This window comes from Staurois parvus, unplaced genomic scaffold (assembly GCF_062004578.1).
Source record: "Staurois parvus isolate SC_StPar_1 unplaced genomic scaffold, SC_StPar_1.0 ptg000025l, whole genome shotgun sequence".
Classification (NCBI taxonomy): Eukaryota; Metazoa; Chordata; class Amphibia; order Anura; family Ranidae; genus Staurois; species Staurois parvus.
In genome coordinates, this window is record NW_028317821.1 from 12,178,349 (window position 1) to 12,200,386 (window position 22,038).

The 22,038-nt window shown below is 45.4% G+C and overlaps 1 protein-coding gene across 1 annotated transcript in view; it reads right to left on the minus strand.

Annotated features, from left to right (window-relative positions):
• SLC41A2 (solute carrier family 41 member 2) overlaps positions 1–21,553 on the minus strand; it is a 148,203-nt gene extending 126,650 nt beyond the window's left edge. Inside the window, exon 1 of the mRNA XM_089651842.1 lies at positions 21,416–21,553. The gene's annotated coding sequence lies outside the window, so the exon portion shown is untranslated. The remainder of the gene's footprint in view (positions 1–21,415) is intronic.
• Between the last annotated feature and the right edge of the window lie 485 nt (positions 21,554–22,038).

A 22,038-nucleotide genomic window follows, 5' to 3' on the forward strand; every position in this document is an offset into this window, starting at 1 on the left:
TGAAAGATATTAGTGGGATCGTGGAAGTAAGGCTTGAGATTAATCTGCAGCACCCCTTTCGTCTGCGCCCCTACCTTGTCTCAGCAGCGAGGCGGACAGAACTCCTCCGCCAGATCCTGCGCTTCCCCATGCAGCTGCAGGAAGGCTCGTCCCCTCCGCCCCCCCCTTTTCAGCAGTTGGCAGCAGAAAGAACAGACCTCCTCCTACACATCCTGTGCCTCTCTGTGAAGCTGCAGCACCCCCTTGTTTCCACCTCCCCTGCTCTCAGCATTCAGCAGACTCCAGCAGCTGACTCCAGCCCTCCTCTGGTCCTCCTCCAGACCTTGTACTTTTTGGTACACCGCCTTGCCCCAAGCTTTATCCTGGCAATGGCCCAAGGTAAGAGGGGTGCACTCTAATGTAAGGGCGGGTGGGGAACTCAACGTCTGATAGTGAAGGGGCCCTTGACATCTGATATATGGGAAGATGGAGTGCTCTGGACATCTAGTCTTACAGATACCACCGCTCTTTGAGGGAAACCATAATACTTATGCAGCCTGCAATGAAATTGGAGTTTGACACCATTGCCATATACTAACTACTTCAACAAAAGCTAATTAAAGTCAACTGTGACTTAGATAAGGATCAGATCACATTCTATGGCAAATTGCTGCAGAAAACCTTTTGGGTATACATACACTTTAACTTAAATTCTGAGAAAAGCTGAAGTCTGACATGTCTATTTTCTTACCAAGTCCAATAGGTAATTCTATCACAGAGATCACTATTTCTGCTGAAAAGTCAGTCTTCTCTGTCAGGGTTCCAACAGAAAAAAAACATCTGACAGAAAATGTTGTTTATAACAACAGACACAGCCTGTCATTTCAGACAAAAAATAAAAATTAAAAAAAAATACCCATAACAAAAAAAACCTATGATTTTAATACACACCAGAATGACACCGAAGTAAGAAACATTCAGTGTTTTACATCAGTACAGGTCAGATTTATCCAACCACAATGTTTCTGTTTCCCTTTAAGCTCCTCAGCACATCCTAATCTTTCGACTGTTATTAACGGATAACTGTACGGTTAGGTAAAAAAATAAAAGGCATAAAATTCTATGTGGCAAACATGGTCTGCCTTAGATAAAATCTGCTTTTCAGCTGGGAACAGTATTGTTTGATTGTGCAAACTGCACCCACTGTTCTGGAGCCACCAGTACCAATGATCTTGCAAGAACCTGTCTACAGAGTGCAATTAAGTGGGCAGTGCCAAGTCAGGCAGGCTTGGGGGGGATGGGGGGAGAATGATGACCTGCATGATACATGTCCCGCCCACTTGTCTGCAGTTTGTGGACATGGCCAGGTAGCCCCTGCATGATCAGCAAAGCTGGTGGCTCCAAACACTCCAGGGGGTAGATTTAGGCCCCTTGCACACGGGACGGACTCCACCAGGAGTCCATTTTTTCAGTGGGGAATCTGTCCACTGATCTCCGCTGACCAGGCACATGGCTGGTCCGTGTCCACTCCGTTTATACAGAACAGATACTGCCCGCTCTCCTCTATGCACGGTCACGTTTACACCTGGCTTCCACCCGAATCGATCCACCAGACAGAAGGGGAACTATAATCGCAATGCTAAAAATCCGACATGCTGCTTGTCTATGGATCGACTTGTAAATCAGCCGGTCCATAGATGGATCGAATCTCGTCTGATCCCTGCTGTACTGCATAAGATTCGATCCATCTATGGCTGGTTTTAGTTTTACAAGTGGATTTCCCCCTGTATCTTGTTTAGAGCTCTTGTACACTGCAGCTGATAAACTCATCCTATAAAACACTATTTTTTTTTTTTTGTGCCATATTTCATTCAGGAGATTTCCCATCATTTCCTGTCTTGGAGATGAAATGAGATTAAATCTCTCCAAAAAGAGGACACATTGGGCATACTGAAACCTACAGCTGGATTTAACCCTTTCACTGTCAGTACCCTTTTCTATGCTGTATGGACCTACCAGCTGGCTAGGTCTGTATGACCATGACTGTATAGCAGAATTGTTTAGCAGACACTGCCAATAGCTCAATGACAACCAATGACAATTCGCTGATTACAGCTATTCACCTAAAAAAGGTATTTACCACCCCACCTTTCTTTCCTTGAATGGGCATAAAGAGAAATCACTTCTGGTCACTCGTAAACAGTGTTTGCAATGCTTTAGGTTTGTGAATGAATAGGAGTATCCATACAGACTCCTATTTATTCATGTGCAGCTTAGTACAGCCTACCCCTATTAGGCTGCGATTCTGCCCACAATTTCAAATCACTCTGCTAAACTGACAAATCACGGAACTGCTTGTTTAGGTGCCATTCATTTTAATGTTACCTGAAAATGCGGTGTGGTTCTGCAGCGACTGTCACGTAATAAATCATGCTGCAAATGCGGCAAACTGTATCGCACAACGTGTTCAGGAACTTCTTTTGGGTGACACACATCGACCAATGTGGTTTGCTGCGACTGCAGTGTGATTTATCATGGCTCCACGATTTGTCATTTTAGCAGAGTGTTCTGAAATCACGGGCAGCATTGTGGTGATTCTGCACGCAATTTAAAGCGCCCTAGTGTGAATGGGGCATAATACGAGTAGGCTAGAAATATTTTAAATATATTGTGGAAAGATAGCAGTAAATTCTAAAAAGAGGTTCTAACCATTCCCCATTCTAACCAAAAAAAAAACAAACAACCAACCTTCCCCTAATTGGAACCATTCCAATCCATCCTCAATTCCTCAGGCTACCCTTCTCTGCCAGTCCCACTGCTGGGTTCCATTTTGACAAACTACTAAGATCTCTCTCCTAATGTTTCTGGTTATTACTGCATATGTTTTACTAAACAACTGTATGTATCTGTCACTAGAATGTTTAGGCTTCATGCACACTAGCGTTTTAAGCCACTAGAAGCTAATAATCGGCATTAATTAATAAATAAAATGAATAAAGCTAAATAGTGTTATCCTATGTGTCCAAGCACACTGCTTTTGGCTATTAGCATTTTTTGAGCTTCAGTGTCTAAGAGCAGAAAAAAAATTGTTTTTGTAGAGTTTTTTAGAGCGTTTTTCCAGCAGAAAAAAAATGCTAAAACGGTCCTAACAGCTTTTTTCTAGTTTTTGTTCCCCCTCACCATGTACTGTAAAATGCTAATAAAACTCTAACGCTCTTAAATACTCCTATAATGCTACAAAAAAGAAAAAATGCTATTACCAGCGTTTCATATCCAGGATTTATTTAGCTTAAAAAAAAATGCTAGTGTGCATGGAGCCTTAAGTATTATATTATCTAGACACACACACTACCTACGGTATATACAGTATAAGCACTGTGTAAATCATAGCAGGTATTGTATTTAAAGTTAATAAAAACTAACAGTATGGTAAAGCATGTGCAATTTTTTTTTCAATCTTACACATTCCTTGTTGAAGTTTACTTGATATCCTAGCTAAACCTTTGCTCTAAATCCCTTGCCCCTAGCCAATCTGTGGCCATTTAGTATAACCACCAAGTAGGTGTTTTCCTTCCAAGCAAACAAAAACAGTACAAAACACTATTCATAGGCTAAAGTACGGTATATTTAAGCAACATCATTACTTTCTTAGAGGGGCTCATGCACGCAGGGCTTAGAAAACGCCTATTTTACAAGCATTCAACTTTTTTTTTCATCCTGTAAAAAAACCTCTATGTTGGCCTAGGTGTCCATGCACACATAGGTGTTAATAGGAAAATTAGAAGAGGAGCTCGTACAGGTTAAAAAAAAACAAAAAAGGGGGGCGCTCGTGAGCAGCAGCCAGGATGGCTGCCTATTAATTCACTGTCTCGGCCACCGGACAAATCGGCCGATTTCTGACCCTCAGGGGGGGGTCCCTCCGCTTCCTACCTGTCCCCCTGTCCTAGCACCCTGATGGGGAAAAAAACCCCGGCTGCCCGCACCTCCAGTGTCCGACGGACCGTTCGGGAGGTTGCGGCCTACCCGCCGGAGATCGCGGGTGAAGCCGCGGCCTCGATTTTGGGCCGGCCGCCGGAGGCTTCCAGGACCCCGGCCGCGGTTTTCGCCCGGGACAACAGCTGAAGCCCTGGCTGCAAGTTTGGGTCCCCTGCCATCACTACCTGCAGGTGAGATGGATCCTGGCAGTGGGGAGGACCTGGATCCCGAGCCATCCCGGCAGTCGCACATTCCATCCCTGCGGGATGCCGAGCTCCTGCGCCGCTTTAAAACTATGTTGCAATCAGAATTGTCCTCCGCTACCTCCAAGCTGGCCGACCGTCTTTCGCGGGAAATTCGGGATTTGGGCAATCGGACGAATGATCTCGAAGATAAAATGGACGCTGCTGCCACGGTCATTGAAAATCACGAACAGGACCTGTGCGACCTTAAGAAGGAATTGGCGGACGCACTACTGCGGCTTGAGGATTTCGAAAACCGTTCCCGCCGTGGCAATTTGCGGTTAAGGGGTATTCCGGAAACGGTCACGGATCTTACCTCCACTGCTACTGCTCTGTTTCAGGAGCTGACACCCGCTATTCCCATTGACCGGCTCGAATTTGACCGCATACATCGTTCTTTGGGCCCCAGACGACCGGATGGGCCCCCGAGGGACATTATCATCAAGTTTACTTATTACCGCACTAAGGAAACTATCCTCTTGGCGGCCAGAAATAACCCTGATCTTAGCTTCCAGGGGCACCGCTACCAGCTTTTCGCAGACCTCTCTCAGACCACTCTCCAGAAGCGACGCCAGTTGAAGCCCTTCACTTCGGTCCTGGTGAAACACAGAATTAAATATGCTTGGGGCTTTCCGTTCCGCCTCACCTTCACCTACCAGGGCCGCAGTCATTCTGTGGCTACGCCGGAGGAGGCCCATTCTCTCTTGGAATCTCTACATCTTCTCTCGCCGGAAGCTGCTGATCGGAGCCCGGCTCATTCATCTGGATCCTCGGCAAGGCCGCCCGCTCTGGGCCGCATCTGGGAGCGGTCGTCCACCAGGAGGGGGGCTCTCCCTCAGACCCCTTCGCGATCAAGTCCTTCCTGTTCTTCTCCAGGCTGAAGATGCGCCTTGGAACTCCCACATATTGTCTCACCGAGGGACTACCCTGACGAGATCGTGAGTTTGGCCCTTAGGGCCTCCCCGGTTTGTCAACATTCTAGGTTGAGACTGCTCCGGCTTGCCCTTTTGGGTTTCATCCCGGGTTGGGGGGGTCTCTTCCTGGACTTAGGAATCGGGACTTTTTGCTGCCGCAGCCTGTTTTGGGTCCATGTGATGGTGCTTGGGTCTACGTTTGTGGCATTGGGTGATGGTTCCCTTGGGCTCCGGGGTGGGAGGTTGACCCGGTGGGCCTGGTTGGGTGGAGGGGGGTTGGCCCCTGTGGTTCTCCGGGTTTCTATGGGGAGGTTGTCGCGGAGGTTCCTGCTCCTGGGACTTTTAGTTTATTAAGATTTACTATATTCTATTATGTACATTGCCTTTGTGCCCCCTGAGGGCTTCTGTTTTGATGTTTCCATTTGCAGCCATTTGTCCGGTGGTAGAGTTACCCCTAACTGTATCCTTCATGTGTAGGATGCACGTCACCATTGGTGTGACACGATTGCACTGTTGTGTATACTTTTTGTGTCTTTTTTCTTTCTTTGTTCTTCTCTTTTTCTCAGTTTTTTTTTTGTTTTTGTTTTCTGCAGGGTTCCGGGACGCCATGGTCCGATCGCCATTGGGAGTGGAAATTGCTGGCTGCTTTGGGCTTTTTTCTGCTGAGCGTGTTGCGTTGATAATGTTCAAGGCTTCAATTCGCCTCAGAAGCGGGCTAAAGTTTTTCATCATCTCAAGTCACAACAAATTGATGTGGTATGTCTACAGGAGACCAGGTTTTCTCAGTCCTCCGCTCCGCGTTATCTTTCACCTCACTATCCCATCTTTTACACGGCCTCGGCTCCTGAGAAGCGTCGGGGTGTTCTGATAGCTTTTAAACGCAATCTCCCCTTTGTCTGTGCTCGGAATATAGCGGACCCCACGGGCAGGTATTTGCTTCTGCAAGGCACCCTCTGGGACCAGGAGGTTACCTTTGTCTCTTACTACGCGCCTAACCGTTTCCAGCATAAATTCTTTTCACATCTTTGCACCATTATTTCTCGACACTCTAAGGGTCTTCTTGTTATGGGGGATTCGAATGTTACCTTGGATTCCACACTGGATAGGCGCTACGCACAAGGAGCGACCCCCTCTCATGACTTGGTGCTGGAGGCACGTATGCGCTCTCTTTTGCGGACAGCGGGGTTAGCGGACGTCTGGAGGGAACTTCATCCAACTGAACGCGACTTTACGTTCTATTCTAACCCTCATGACAGTTTTTGTAGAATTGATCATATATTCATGCAGGTCCAGCAACTCCCCTCGGTCCGGCGGATAACTATTCCCTCCTCACCCTGGTCAGACCATGATCCTTTGGTACTCCTCCTTGCCCTTTCTGGGTCAGAACGACGCCCTTTTCATTGGCGCATCAATGACTCTTTACTGACCACTCAGGCTACCTGCCAAGAAATAGAATTCTTCTTACGGACATACTTTACGGAAAACTCGGGATCGGTCTCTTCAGCAGTGCCCCTATGGGAAGCGCATAAGGCCACGGTGCGGGGTCATGTTATACAGCTGGCTGCGGTCCGGAAGCGGGAGCGGGAACGTCGACTCTCGGAGCTTCATTCTCTCCTGGCCTCTGCGGATGCGCGTTGGAAGTCATCTCCATCCGTGGCCCATAAACGCGCTCGGGACGCTCTGGCGACAGAATTGGACCTCCTTGCCTCTTCGGAGGCGGAACGGGCCTTGCGTTGGACCAAACATAAATTCTATTCGTGTGCTAATAAGCCCGGTCCCATGCTAGCCAGGAAACTAAATTCTGTGGGGAAACCCCATAAACCGATTCGGCTTCGACTTTCCACGGGTGGCTGTACTTCTAATCCCCAGCAGATCGTTTCCCGATTCTCGGACTTCCTTTCGCGCCTCTATGCTGCCCCAGATCCCTTCCCTGTGGCCCAGGCAGAGGCATTCTTTCAGGACCTCCATCTTCCTGGATTAACAGAGGCAGCACAGGCGGCCCTCAACGCAGGTGTCACCGTACCGGAAGTGCTACAAGCAATCAAATCTTTACGGTCCACCGCGGCCCCAGGTCCAGACGGCTTCTCCGGTCTCTATTATAAAAAATTCTCAGCCCTTTTGGCACCCTTTTTAGCTGCCTACTTTAATGAGTTACGACAGGGGTCCTTGCCCTCTCCGGACGCACTTAGGGCACATATCTCTATGATTCCTAAGACGACCGATGATGTCCAGGAACCGCAAGCCTTCCGGCCCATCTCTCTTCTTAATGAAGACTTGAAAATATTGGGCAAGATCCTTAGTTTTCGCATCAATAAATTTGTGTAGCCTGGTCCACAGGGACCAAGTAGGGTTCGTCCCCGGGAGGCAGGCGGGTGATAACGTCCGTAAGGTGGTCCATCTTATACATTTTCTGCAACAACGGAAAATCCCAGGATTCTTACTGTCCTTGGACATCTATAAAGCTTTTGATTCTCTATCCTGGGAATATCTGCGGTTTGTGCTGTCTCGCTGGGGTTTTGGGGATTCTATTCTCTCATGGATTCAAGCCTTGTATTCCTTTCCTTCGGCTTCCGTTAAATACGCTGGATATTTCTCGGATCCCTTTCCTGTTGGGCGAGGGACGAGGCAGGGCTGCCCACTGTCCCCGGCACTCTTTGTCCTGGCGCTTGAGCCACTGGCTTTAGCGCTCCGGACCGACTGCAATGTATCGGGGGTTCCATACGCGGGACAGGAGTTTAAGCTGAGCCTCTTTGCGGACGATGCCCTCTTGACCCTTACTAATCCTCTGACGACGCTTCCTAATTTGCAACGGGTTCTTGAGCGCTTTTCCTTGATCTCGGGTCTACGTATTAATTTGGATAAAACCGTTGCTCTCAATATTACTTTGGCTTCAGATTTGGTTTCACGCCTACAATCCCATTTCCCTTACCGGTGGGCTTCCTCTTCTCTTGAATACTTGGGCATTCGCTTGACCCCCACCTATGACTCCCTTTTTGCTGCAAATTATTATCCTTTGCTTAGCTCCTTATCTTCTCTTATGCATTCCTGGCAATTTCCGCACCTGTCTTGGATAGGACGGGTTCACTCAGTGAAAATGACCATCTTGCCGAAATTGTTATATTATTTTCGCACCCTCCCAGTGCGGGTTCCCCCTCATTTTCTTCGGTTGCTTCAGGCGAAGTTTATGCGTTTTATCTGGGCCAATAAGCATCCCAGAGTTTCTAGAAATACGCTCTTTGCTCATAGACTCCAAGGTGGTCTTGGGGTACCCAATGTAACTAAGTATTATCAGGCGAGCCAAATTGCCCCGCTGTCTATGTTGCACGCTTCCTCCGACGTTCCTCTCTGGGTCCTGCTGGAACTACCTAATTGTGCCCCTATCGCACTATCGACACTTCTATGGCTTCCCCCTGCCCTGCGCCCTACGGTGCTGAGTCCGATGTTGCTCCATGGCCTACGAGTCTGGGACTCGGTACGTTACTCCAGTGGTCTGATGTCGCCTTTCTTGCCCTTGCTTCCAATCGTTAATAATCCTCTTTTCCCGCCGGGTCTAGATCACCCGAGGGCATTTTCTTGGTGGGTGGCTCATGGTTTCTCACAGGTGCAACACTTTTTGATTTTTCGGTCCTTTCCCACCTGGAATGTCCTCCGGGAGTCTCGGGATGTTCCCCCAGCGGAATTTTTTCGGTACCTTCAATTGCGGCACTGGCTGCTCTCGCTGAGGGCCACTTCTGCTTTCCCATATCAGAAATCTGCCTTTGAACGGCTTTGCCAACAGCGTCCGGGCGCCCCGGGCCTTATCTCCCTTCTTTACGCAGCTTTGAACAGATGCTCGTCGCACACTTCTCTTTCATATGTAGTTCAGTGGGAACGCGACCTGGGAGTGGCTGTGGATCCGGAGGACTGGCATAAAGCCTGGTCACTCATAGCTAAATGTTCGTTTAATACGACCACGCTGGAAGCAGCCTATAAGGTATTGTTTCGTTGGTATTGGGTGCCGGCTCGTTTGGCCCAGGCTAACCCTGCCTGTAGTGATCGATGTTTTCGGGGTTGTGGCCATCGTGGCGATGTACTGCATATCTGGTGGTCATGCCCGAGGTTGGTTCGTTTTTGGTCTCGTGTGTTTGGCCTCCTTTTCACTTTGTTTCATCTCTCCATACGCCGGGATGCTCGGTATGCTTTGCTTCATTGCCCCATACCGGGCCTCTTGGCTCGTCAGCAGCGGTTGGCTTCCTATTTGTTTTTATCAGCCACTAGGACAATTGCCCAGGCCTGGAAGAGTCCGTTTGTACTTTTTCAGGGGGTGCGGGATCGTATGACTACTATGATGCTCAATGAACAGATGTCGAGTATATGCAACGACTCTCAACATAAATTTTTGACAATATGGGAGCCGTGGTTGCAATATGCCTTTCCCACGCTCCCCCCTGCCAGTGTAGGGAGGTGAAGGAGTCTTGTATTGGCGCTCATGGACCCTTGCTCTTTGGTGTGTGTTTTTTTTTGTTTTGTTTTTTTTTTTGTTTTTTTTTTCTTTTTTCTCTCTTTCTTCTCTGCTTTTCTTCTTTCCTTTTCTGTTTGTTTTGATGTGACAGTGGACAGCTGTCTTTAGGTGCGATAATCTGAGTTTCACTGATGTTATTGTAACCTATGTGCCATTGATAGCCCCTGCGCGGGCATACGTTTTGCCTTATTGGAATTAGAGCGTTGTCTGCTCTATTATGCATTTTCTATCGGTGCAATTGATAGCCCCTGCGTGGGCGTGTTTTGTTGCCTCTGTTGCCTCTGTTTTATACTGTTTAAAATTAATAAAAACCATTGAAATACAAAAAAAAAAAAAAAAAAAAAAAACAAAACACACCTTCACCAGTGCATTCAAGAGGAGCTTTTCAACAAAAAAAAAAATGCTTGACATGCCTAAATGCTAGACATGTTTAGCACACAATGGTCACTCCAATGAAGAACTGGACCACAATAGTAACTAATTGTCCAAAGGTTTATTGGTTGGATTGGAGAAAAAAAACAAAATCTTTGTCCCACAGAAAACTACCTGGGACAGAATTGCTTTGCGCCATCAGAAAAACACTTCCCATGTGTGATAATAGACTGGATTGGAACAAAGCCATGATGCATCCCACAGAAAATATCACATAAGGAGGGGTACAGTAGAACTTCAGCTTAGAGAAGCGTACGGCCCTAACAGCTATGCTGTTACAGCCAGCCATAGAGAAGCAGGATTGAGAGATAAACAAGTGTAGAAAAGAGGATCACTAAGGCTGACTTTGGCACTTGAGGTTACTCAGGGCCATGTATTGAAAAACAAAAAAAACAAAAAACAAACAAACAAAAAAAAAGCAAAAACAAAAACACAGGATTCATCCCCTGGAGAAACACTTGGCATGGGATTTCCTTGCCTCTCACCCTGAGAAATATGCTTGCCAGTTACAATGGTAGACCACACAGGAAGCCAATTACCTGATTTAAAGGATAAGTTCACTTTTTAGACAAAAATAATAAATGAACATTTTTTTGCAGGTAACAAAAAATGTGCATTTATTATTTTTGTCTACAGGAGCCATGCAGGACTCCTGCAGACCTGTCAGGATATCTGCTTGACGTACGGGATGTACGGCCAAGCAGATATTCTGACAAGACGCTTCGATGAACTACCGCGGTGCTCCATAGCGCCATGGTAGTTCATTGAAAACTACAAGCCAACAGCTGGTAAGGCTGCCGGGACTTGTCGCTCATTCATTCACGGAAATCCATGAACGAGCCCGGGTTCACACATATATATATATACACACACATACATAAACACACACATATATATATATATACATATATATATATATATATATATATATATATATATATATATATATATATATGTATATACATATGCGGTTCGGTACATCGCATGTGATCCGCACAGGAACCGCACCACATTACTCTGCAAATCACATGCAAATTGTGTGCGGTGCGATCGAACGATCGAAGCCATACATTTTGTATGGCTCTAATCGAACGGCACCCACACCAAAAAGGTGCAGGAGCCTTTTTTTTAGTCCGCACTAGAATCGGATCACATGGGTATTCACACCTATGCGATCCGATTCTACACAATGCACCATGTTTTGCGGACAGATTTCGGGGTGTTGTTAACATACACACCAGCAGTGGTTCTTATGAACTGGGTGCGATTCTGATGTGGTGCGAAATCAGCACAGAAAATGCTGCAAATTCCGCATCACATCAGTGTGAACCCAGGCTGAATGATGCGGCCGTGTGCAGGAGCCCCGCACGGCTGCGCCGTTTTCAAATCTGACAGATAGTACGGGGAGACTTCTCCCAATACTATCTGTCAGAGGAGGGGGAGGGGGGCTATGTATCTATGGGAACATGTTCCACCCTAAAAACAGGTGGAACATGTAACAAGTTCCAAAAAGTGAACTTATACTTTAACCTAGATCCTTGGAAAGGGGTTCTGTTCCGTTATTCCCAAGCTTTAAAGGATAAGTTCACCTTTGGGAACATGTTACATGGTAGTTCAATGAAGCTTCCTGTCAGAATATCTGCTAATCAATGCTTTCCAGGCTCCTGTAGACAAAAATAATAAATGCACATTTTTTTTTTACCTGCAAAAAAAAAAAAAAAAAAAAAATGTGCATTTATTAATTTTGTCTAAAAGGTGAACTTATCCTTTAATCGGTGAGGTGTTGAAAGCCATGGCAAAGAAGCAGGAGATCCTTCAGACAGAGAACCCAGAGGATGAGGAAGTGCTTACTGACAATCTGTCAAAAGCATGATGGGGTTTGAGTACAGAGCTTATTCAGAGAAAACAATGAAACACCCTCCATCTTGTTCCCACTGAGTCATCATGGTATCGCCTGTGATAGCTAGAAAGCCCTGGACCATGATGTTGAGTCTGGAACCCAAGAGGTCCATGTCCAATGTTCCTTATCTGAGACAGAGGTATAGAACACATGGCAGAAAGGACCATGCTCCTAAATCTGGATGATCGCTAATTTATCAAGCCCAGAATAAAAATGAAATGAAATTTTGTCCGAGGCAAAATCTGCCCAGGGCTTTGTTTGCGAGACCACTTGTTCCTCACTGATGGTTGGCACCTTCACTTGGTTTACTATAAAGGTACAAGCCATTCCTGGCAATAAGTTTTGAAAAACATACTAGCTGTGCATGCAAGTAAAATAACTTAGGGGTTAACCTTAACTGCCATGACCACCAATGCAGGAAGGGTGATTAACTTTCACTGCTGGGGGTGTGTATTTAACTTTCAATGCTCTGACCACTGATGCAGGGAGAGGATTGCGGAAAACAAAAACTTTCATTGCCACTGATCGCCAATGCGGGAAGGGGGAGGGGGTGGTGTTTATAATTCACTCTCAGTATCCACCAATGTGGGGAAGGTTATTAGAACTGACACCAATGCTAGGAGCTATTATGGTGTCCATAGACATACATTTTTGGGTGTTCTTATTGCATCTGCTGACGCCAGTGATGATGGTAATTACTGTAGTCACTGACACCAAAGTTGATATTATTATTGTGTTTACTGAAGCTGGGTGTTATTATTGCAGCTACTACTGACACCTATGTTGGGTGTTTTGCATCCACTGACACCAACCAGTGTGGGGGGTTATTATAGCATCCACTGACACCAGTGTGTGGGGGGTGGTATTATAGAGTCCACTGACACCAGTCTTGGGGGGTATTATAGCATTCATTGACACCACTCTTGGGGGGTATTATAGGGTCCACTGGCACCACTCTTGTGGGGTATTATAGCGTCCACTGACACCACTCTTGGGGAGGTATTATAGCGTCCACGGACACCAGTGTTTGGATTATAGCATTCACTGACACCAATGTTGGGGGTTATTAAAGCTACCACAGACACCAATGTTGGGGGTTATTAAAGCATCCACTGACACCAATGTTGGGGGTTATTACCACACTCACTGACAACAGTACTGGGGGTTATAACTGCACTCATTCGCAAGTACTGGGGATTATAATTGCACTCACTGACACCAGTACTGGGGGTTATAACTGCAATCATTGGCAAGTGCTGTGGGTTATAATTGCACTCACTGACCCCAGTGCTGGTGGTTATTGTAACTTCTTCAGTGTGCATTGCGATATGCTAAAAAAAAATGCAGCAGAACATTTTTGGAGTGAAAAACATGCATTGCTATTTTGTGACCCTTTAGAAGTGTCAGGGGCCTCTATAAATTTCAGGTTGACCACTTGCTATACTCTGCTACACAGGGTAATTAACAGAAGAACTAAAGTCACAATGCTGCATACCAGAACAGTGTAGGATGGAACCAGACAGTGGGGGAGATTTACTAAAACTGGAGCACTATAAATCTGATGCAACTGTCTAGGGTAGTCAATCAGCTTTTAATTTCAGCTTCTTCAATTAAGCTTTGACAATAAAACCTGGAAGCTGATTGGTTTGTATGCAAAGCTGCACCAGATTCTGTGTGAACCAGTTTTAGTAAATAACCACCAGTGCTTCTACACACATACCGGTACATTGTTTTTTATATTAACAATTATTTATATTCAGTAAATGCCTAAAGGCTAAGTTCTATGATTTACATATGTGTGTGAGAGGACAATATAGTAGAAAGAGCTAACTCTATATTGATCGGTCATCAACCCAATCTAAAAATATAGCATAAAGAGAAAAAGGAAAGTTAGGTTGTCCAAGGATAACCCATTAGTTTCAAAATGACACAATTCATAAATTAAAAAAAAAAAAAAAAAAAGTATATATTACAAAAAGCCATCTAAAATATCAAAAGTCATATAAATCACAGATCCAAAATGATATCACCATCTATGGATATTTTTTTTAGGTATAGATGTAGTAAATGGCAATTATCTCTCCAAAAAGTCAATGCATTTTGCGGTCATTGCCACTTCTTCAGGACTTCACATTTTCAAATTACAGATGCCTTATTACATTTAATTTCAATCTAAATGTCAAAAATACACACATTAGTACATTGCATAGATTGGTGTCTAGAATTCACAACTATCCATCAGTAATCATACTTGAAAGACATAAAAAAAAACATAGATGCTATCCAGTCTGGGAGGGGAAGAGAGAAGGAAGAAGGAAAGAAAAAAAACAAAAAACGCACGTACCTACACGTAACAACAAAGTATAATCGAGGAGATGGTCAAGGACCCTAAGGATGGGGAGGCAAAAGAAAAAAAAAAAAAAAAAAAAAAAGACAGCAAACAGAGAGCACCCCCCCCCCCCCCCCAGTTATCCAGCAGTCACAGGAGTCTGCAGAGGTAGCAGCATGTGTTGTATCATGCAAATGGATAGAACTATATGTACCAACAAATCAATGTTAGAAAAGCAACACCATAACACCACCCTGGAGATATATATATATATATATATATATATATATATATATATAAAATAAAGGATATACCCGGCAAACCTAGCTCACCTTATATTAGGCTTATGCAAGAACCACAATAACAAAAAATCACCTTTTGGTAAATTCTAAACCCCAACCTATGCAATGTACTTATGTTTGTATTTTTGACTTTTAGATTGAAATTACATGTGATAAGGCATCTGTAATTTGAAAATGTCCTGAAGAAGCGGCAACAACAACCATGAAATGTGTTGACTTTTTGGATAGAGGGCAACTGCCATTTGCTACTTCTATACCTAAAAATATATTCATAGGTGGGGATATCATTTTGGATCTGTGATTTATATAACTTTTTATATTTTAGATGACTTTTTGCAATAAAATATAGTTTTTTTATGAATGAAGTGTTATTTTGATACTGCCGAGTCATCCTTGAACAACCTTCACTTTCCTTTTTCTCTTTATGCTACATAAAGGCTAACTTTTTTACGGAGAACTGATTCACACATGTCGGTGCGGATTGAGCCTGGGTTCACATATATGCGGTATATCGCATGTGATTCGCACAGGAACTACATTACATTCCTGTGAAAATCACATGCGATTTGTGTGCGATGCGATTGGAGCCATACATTTTGTATGGCTCTAATCGCACCGCACCCACACAAAAATTGTGCAGGACCCTTTTTTTTGGTCCGTACTAGAATCGGATTGCATGGGTATTCACACCTATGCGATCCGATTCTGCACATTGCACCGCGTTTTGCGGACAGATTTCGGGGTGTTGTTAACATACACACCCGCAGCGGTTCGCATGAACGGGGTGCGATTCTGATGCGGTGTGGAATTCGCACAGAAAACGCTGCAAATTCCGCACATCAGTGTGAACCAGGGCTGAAGCTCAGGTTTCACAGCTAATCGACACAGCAGTTGTTCAGCAGATCAGGTCAGGTTTACATCAGGTTCAGGACAGGTTTAAGTCAGGATTTTATCCTGTTCACACATGCGTGGTTTAAAAATGATTCCCATAGAAGTCAATAGCCAGTAATCTGCACCTGAACCTGACCGTACTGCTCAGAAATCGTAGAGGACGTTTTCAATCTGTACTGCCAGTGCACCGGACATATGTGAACAGGCACCATTGTAAAGCAATGTTATTTCACGTTATGCGGATTGGTTGCGGTTCAAAGGGCATCAAATCTGCATATATATAAACCGGCACTAAAAGTCACAGTGCAGTCTATGAGCCCTATTCGTTTACAAATCATAGTGCTTTTTTAAAGAAGCTGAGCTTAGTTTACATTCTCTATGCCAGACACAGGGATCACTCAGGAGACGGCTTTTTTAACCAGGCTTTCCAAAGACACCATTTGCCTAGGGAAATGGAATTTAAACTACACTCAATTTCTATTAAAAGCTCTATGCAGTACTAACTAATGGGGCCCCTTGGCTGCACTACAATTATTAGTAAAAAGTGAACTTAGTCTTGAAATAAAAACCTGCAAATAATGAACATTAGACTGGAAAACTAAACCATTCAAAAGGAGAGATGTATAGACCATTGATCATTTTCAAAAAACAAGACACAAATATTAAATGAACAGATCTCTCTTCTTAGCAGGAAAAGTAAAGATAAAAGGCTATCATTGAGCATAGAAAAAAAATGTATTCCTCTCATCACCACATTCATGATATCTAAGATCAGCTCTAGTAAATAAGCAAAACACATTCGCTGACTATCAAAGTAAATCTTTTTTTTTTATAAAAAGGTTCAAAGCAAATCTTTACTTACATTGAAGTAAGCTTGCAGCAGATATGCTCCTAGAAGCTTCAGTTCCAAAGAACAGCCTTCAAATCTGGGGCCCTATAATATTCAAATGCAGACCAGCTGATGAACTTAACCCTACCTCCTCTCACTTCTTTATTGGTCACTGAGGCTGCCCACTAAAGCCTTGGACCAATAGGTATGTAGGAAGGGCCAGGTTTAAGCTTCTGACCAAAAGACTTCATCAAGATGAAAGTACACCCATTAAGAGAAATCTGAAGATGCAAAACTTTAAATCACTGATTTGTGACATACAGGCATACCTCTGTTTACGAACGCCTCGGTAAACATAATTTTCAGTTTATTAATTAAAATCCATTGAAAGTAATGCCTCAGTTTATAAATTTTTTTTCACAATACGAACGGATTAATTGATTTTCAGTGCATTATCAAATTTTTTTGTAATCATGTCCCTGTACAGTACTATGCCTTTAAAGTGCACTTTATAAAGAGTTTGGAACAGATAAGACTTTTTTCTGACCTCCGGAACGGATTAATTGGTTTTCAATGCATTTACAAATTTTTTTTTTTAATCATGTTCCTTTACAGTATTTATACCAAATTTGTCTTTATTATGTTTTTTGCAGCAATGTTTACAGAACAAAACAAGAGAGACAAAATAACATGAACAAGTAGTCAAAGAGAAATTCCGAGCATAAAGACGATTCAGAAGAGTAATTGCGGGGAGCTGTACTGAATGAATAAAATAAAGGATCAACATCAGCTGATATGGAGATGCCAGGAACACATTTCCCCAAGAGGTACCCCTGGGTAAGATACGGAGAACATTAAGAGGCACCTTCATACAATTCAATGTACCTAACAGGACTAAGAGGAAAGAGTGAAGTGTAGAAAGAAAGAAGAGAAACAAAAAGTTAGTACTAGAGATGGAAAGAGACTGAAAAAGAGAGGTATTTATGCCTTTAAAGTGCACTTTATAAAGAGTTTTGAACAGAAAAAATAAATATTTTTACTTTTTTATGACCTCCGGAATGGATTAATTGGTTTTCAATGCATTCCTATGGGAAACCACATTTCGGTTTATGAATTTTTCGCAATACGAAAAGTCCCGCAGAATGCATTAAATTCGTAAACCGAGGTACGCCTGTATATGTATAATCAGGAAAGTCAAGGAAAAGGAAGAAGTTTTTTTATGTATACTTTTTTCAGCCCAATGACATCACCAAAAAAGGGCAGACAATGACAAAATTTTCAGAAAGAAACCAGCAATGACCGCTTCCACATTTTCTCATGAGATTCAGCATTGCAGTAAAACACGTGTCTTAAGTAAGCCAATTCCCTCATCAACAGAGCTGGTGTTGATGGGGAATCCCTTTCACAATGCTATTGTGTTCTGACAGTGGGAAGCCTTCCCTAGTGACAGAACACAATGATCTGCATTGCAGGCTATAGCCGGTGGCACTAATTGTTTGGAAAAAAAACAACAGGCTGGTTGTACACAAGTTGATCGGTTGTGTACCACCAGGGTGCCCCTACATGGATTGACATTTTGCCAGTCCTTGATGAATCGGCCAAATTTTGATCCATGTATGGCCAAGCTTTACTGTGCATCACCGCAAGGTACAGGTCTGACTAGGGCCTTGGCAACCTACTTGTACTTAGCAGAAAATGCATTTTATTTCTGCAACCTACTGTAAAGTGGATGTAAACCTTTACATATACCCAGTGAAGTGACTGGCCTCAGGTGATACAGAGAGATTAAACAAATCCTCCTACATAAGTTATACCTGTCTATCTACAGCCATCTGTCCCTTACATCCATTCAAAGTGCAGAATTTACACACAATCTCTCAGCTTTGAAAATCAGGGGGTGGGGATCTGAAGTGACATCAGTGAGGAAAGCTCTGAGAGCGGATTGGAGGGAAAAGACACCCCAGAACACAGGAACAGAGCTGAGGCTGTCAATCACATACTGTGTCGTCCCGTCACCCTTTTTCTCTTGGTGTCAGGAAAACTCATCAGAAGTGACTCATGCTTATAGCAGAGGAACAAGGAAGTGGACAGAAATGACACTTAGTGCTCTGGATTGAGATAAGTACACACTATAGAGGGATATGTTTTGTTCATATTTCATGTCTGAGGTTTACAACCACTTTAAAGATTATGATCCAACCAAATATATGCCTATTGTGTGGTCTGTAATCAATCAGATGTGTTAAAGATCTAACAAGTGACAAGACCTTGTTCTCTGTTCCTCTGTGTTTTTGACACATCCTGGTGTTGTGTGAAAGATGTAAAGTTCACAAAAGTTCACTTTGCAAAGGGAATATTTTATGAGCTAAACAAATAAGGTGAAGTTGTGTTCATTTCAATCATCCTGTCCTGTGTAGACAAAATTACTGTTTTTACCATTCCCCTTCCACATGATTGGGTACTGGGGACCTGCTCACACCAAAACGTGTTGCACTGCACCAATTTGTAATCAGCATACCAGCACTGTTGATTGGCATTGTATAGAGGGTGCTGGTGTGAACGGGCCTTTAAAGTGAACACAGCTGCACCCTTTTTAGTAAGATAAGTGCACATTGCATTAGTAAAGAGAACATTGACTTTGCTAAGTTAGACTATATTCACACTAGCCCACAGTAAAACACACAGTTTACAGTGTCGGCAGCTCTCACTGTGACCTTTGTCTTAATAATTCAACCACAACGTGTCCATTTGAGACATATTGTTTTATGTCACTCATTACAGACAGGCAAATGACATCATGATTTCCAACTCAGCCAATCAGATGCAGATTTCTCCCTCTCCGCCGCTCTCACTCTCTTCTCCCCTCTCTTGCTCCCTCTTCTTTCCCCTCCCCTACCAGTCTCTCTCCTCTCTGCCTCTCCCCTACTGGTCTCTCTCCTCATGCGCTCTAGCTCCTCTACCCTACCCGTCTCTCTCATCTCCCACTCTCTCTCCTCTACAGCTTCCTCTTCTCATTTCCCCTACTGGTCTCTCTCCTCTACTGCTCTCTCTCTCCCCATCTCCTCTACTGCTCCCCGTCTCTCTCCTCTACTGCTCCCTCTCTTTCCCCTACTGCTCCCTCTCTTTCCCTGTCTCTCTCCTCTACTGCTCCCCCTCTCTCTCCTCTACTGCTCCCCCTCTCTCCCCCCGTCTCTCTCCTCTACTGCTCCCCCTCTCTCTCCTCTACTGCCCTCGCTCTCTCTCCTTCGTCTCTCTCCTCTACTGCCCTCGCTCTCTCTCCTCCCGTCTCTCTCCTCTACTGCCCTCGCTCTCTCTCCCCCCGTCTCTCTCCTCTACTGCCCTCGCTCTCTCTCCCCCCGTCTCTCTCCTCTACTGCCCTCGCTCTCTCTCCCCCCGTCTCTCTCCTCTACTGCCCTCGCTCTCTCTCCCCCCGTCTCTCTCCTCTACTGCCCTCGCTCTCTCTCCCCCCGTCTCTCTCCTCTACTGCCCTCGCTCTCTCTCCCCCCGTCTCTCTCCTCTACTGCCCTCGCTCTCTCTCCCCCCGTCTCTCTCCCCCGTCTCTCTCCTCTACTTCCCTCGCTCTCTCCCCCCCCCGTCTCTCTCCTCTACTGCTCTCGCTCTCCACCCCGTCTCTCTCCTCTACTGCCCTCGCTCTCCCCCCCCGTCTCTCTCCTCTACTGCCCTCGCTCTCCCCCCCCGTCTCTCTCCTCTACTGCCCTCGCCCCCCCGTCTCTCTCCTCTACTGCCCTCGCCCCCCCGTCTCTCTCCTCTACTGCCCTCGCCCCCCGTCTCTCTCCTCTACTGCCCTCGCTCCCCCCGTCTCTCTCTCTCCTCCTATCATCTCTACTGCTCTCTCTCTCTCTCCTCCTATCATCTCTACTTCTCTCTCTCTTCCTATCATCTCTACTCTCTCTCTCTCTCTCTCTCTCTCCTCCTCCTATCATCTCTACTGCTCTCTCTCCTCCTATCATCTCTACTGCTCTCTCTCTCATCATCTCTACTGCTCTCTCTCTCATCATCTCTACTGCTCTCTCTCTCATCATCTCTACTGCTCTCTCTCTCTCTCTCTCTCATCATCATCACTACTGCTCTCTCTCTCATCATCTCTACTGCTCTCTCTCTCCCCTCCTATCATCTCTACTGCTCTCTCTCTCTCTCCGTGTCTCTCTCTCCTCTCCCCTTTTGGTCTCTCTCCTCTTCTCTCACCTCTACTGCTCTCTCTCCGTGTCTCTCTCTTTCCCCGTCTCTCTCTCTCCTCTCCCCTCACCTCTACTGCTCTCTCTCCCCGTCTGGTCTCTCACCTCTACTGCTCCCTCTCTCCATGTTTCTCTCTTTCCCCTTTTGGTCTCTCTCCTCTCCTGCTTTCTCTCTCCATGTCTCTCTCTTTCCACCTGTCTCTCTCTCCTCTCCCCTTTTGGTCTCTCTCTTCTACTGCTTTCTCTCTCTCCCCGTCTCTCTCCTTTCCCATTCCCTCTCTCTCCCCGTCTCTCTCCTCTCCAGTTTCCTCTCTCTCTCTCTCTCTCCTCTCCCATTTCCTCTCTCTCCCCCCCTCCGTCTCTCTCTCCCCCTGTCTCTCTCCTCTCGCCTCTCTCTTATTCCTCCATCATGTATTCCCCAGGCTCCAATAAAGAGCCCAGTCAGTACAGCTATTCATGAGAGGAACTGGCATAGACATGTAATTTCTGCAGCAGTATAAACTGGTGATTGGTGTCATGTCTGCAATGTTCCCTGTCACTGTGCCAGTAAACATAGTAACAGAGTCTCCCATCGGATCTGATCCCCCAGCAGGTAAGGAAGTACCCATCCCTCAGTCACCTGTATGTACGACGGCTGCTAGCAATCCACTGTGTCCCCCACAGTGGTAGTCACCCCTATTGCTACATGAGCCCCAGCATGACTGCTATAGACACAGGCAGGAGATCTATCGACACCACTGCCAGACATACAGGTCTCATACGTCAAGACAACATAGGTGCTACTGTGTCCCCTCTCTACAGGCGGCTGACACTTCTCTCATATAAAACACAGGTGACACCAGAAATCTCGTACAGTAGGAGGGACTACAGTGCTCTATGCACGATAATATTGTCCCGCCCTCATTCCCCAGTACACCGCTATTACCTGTCCGCTGACCCCTTCTGCCCCGACTCCATGGTACAGTTAGTACCCCGGGTCATTCCGCTACCCCGGGTTCCAAGCTGATGGATCAGAGCTGCGCAGGCGCACGGTCAGGTGGGCGTGGCTCCACGCTGACAGGGATGTGAGGTCACCAGACAGCTTCTTACGCACCGGAGACACAGGCGTGTGGGCGCGGCTTCTGTAGCCAGGTGACCGGCTGTTTCACGTCTAGCCAATGAGAGTTGGCGCTGCCCAGAGAGTGTTGACGTCACGTGTAGACATCTGTCAGATGCAGTGTTTACACTGTGCGGGGTTCTTGTGACTGAGATAGGAGAAGTGAAATGAGTGACACGTCACCACTTCACTGCGGAATCTAGGCCAAGCCAATCCTTCACATGCGATGTGCTGTGACAGTATCATGGCTTTCTGGGGCCTTAGTGGTGCCTAGGGTTGTCACCTCATCCCTTCACACCCGAACACATATTAATTGCACAGGTTCTGTGGTTGATTAAAGTGGTAATTCAACTCAGTGACTTATCTGTATTAAATCAGCCTCAGAACCTGTGTAATTAATGTGTTCAGGTTTAAAGGGATGAGGTGGCAACTGTAGTGGTGCCCCCATGGTA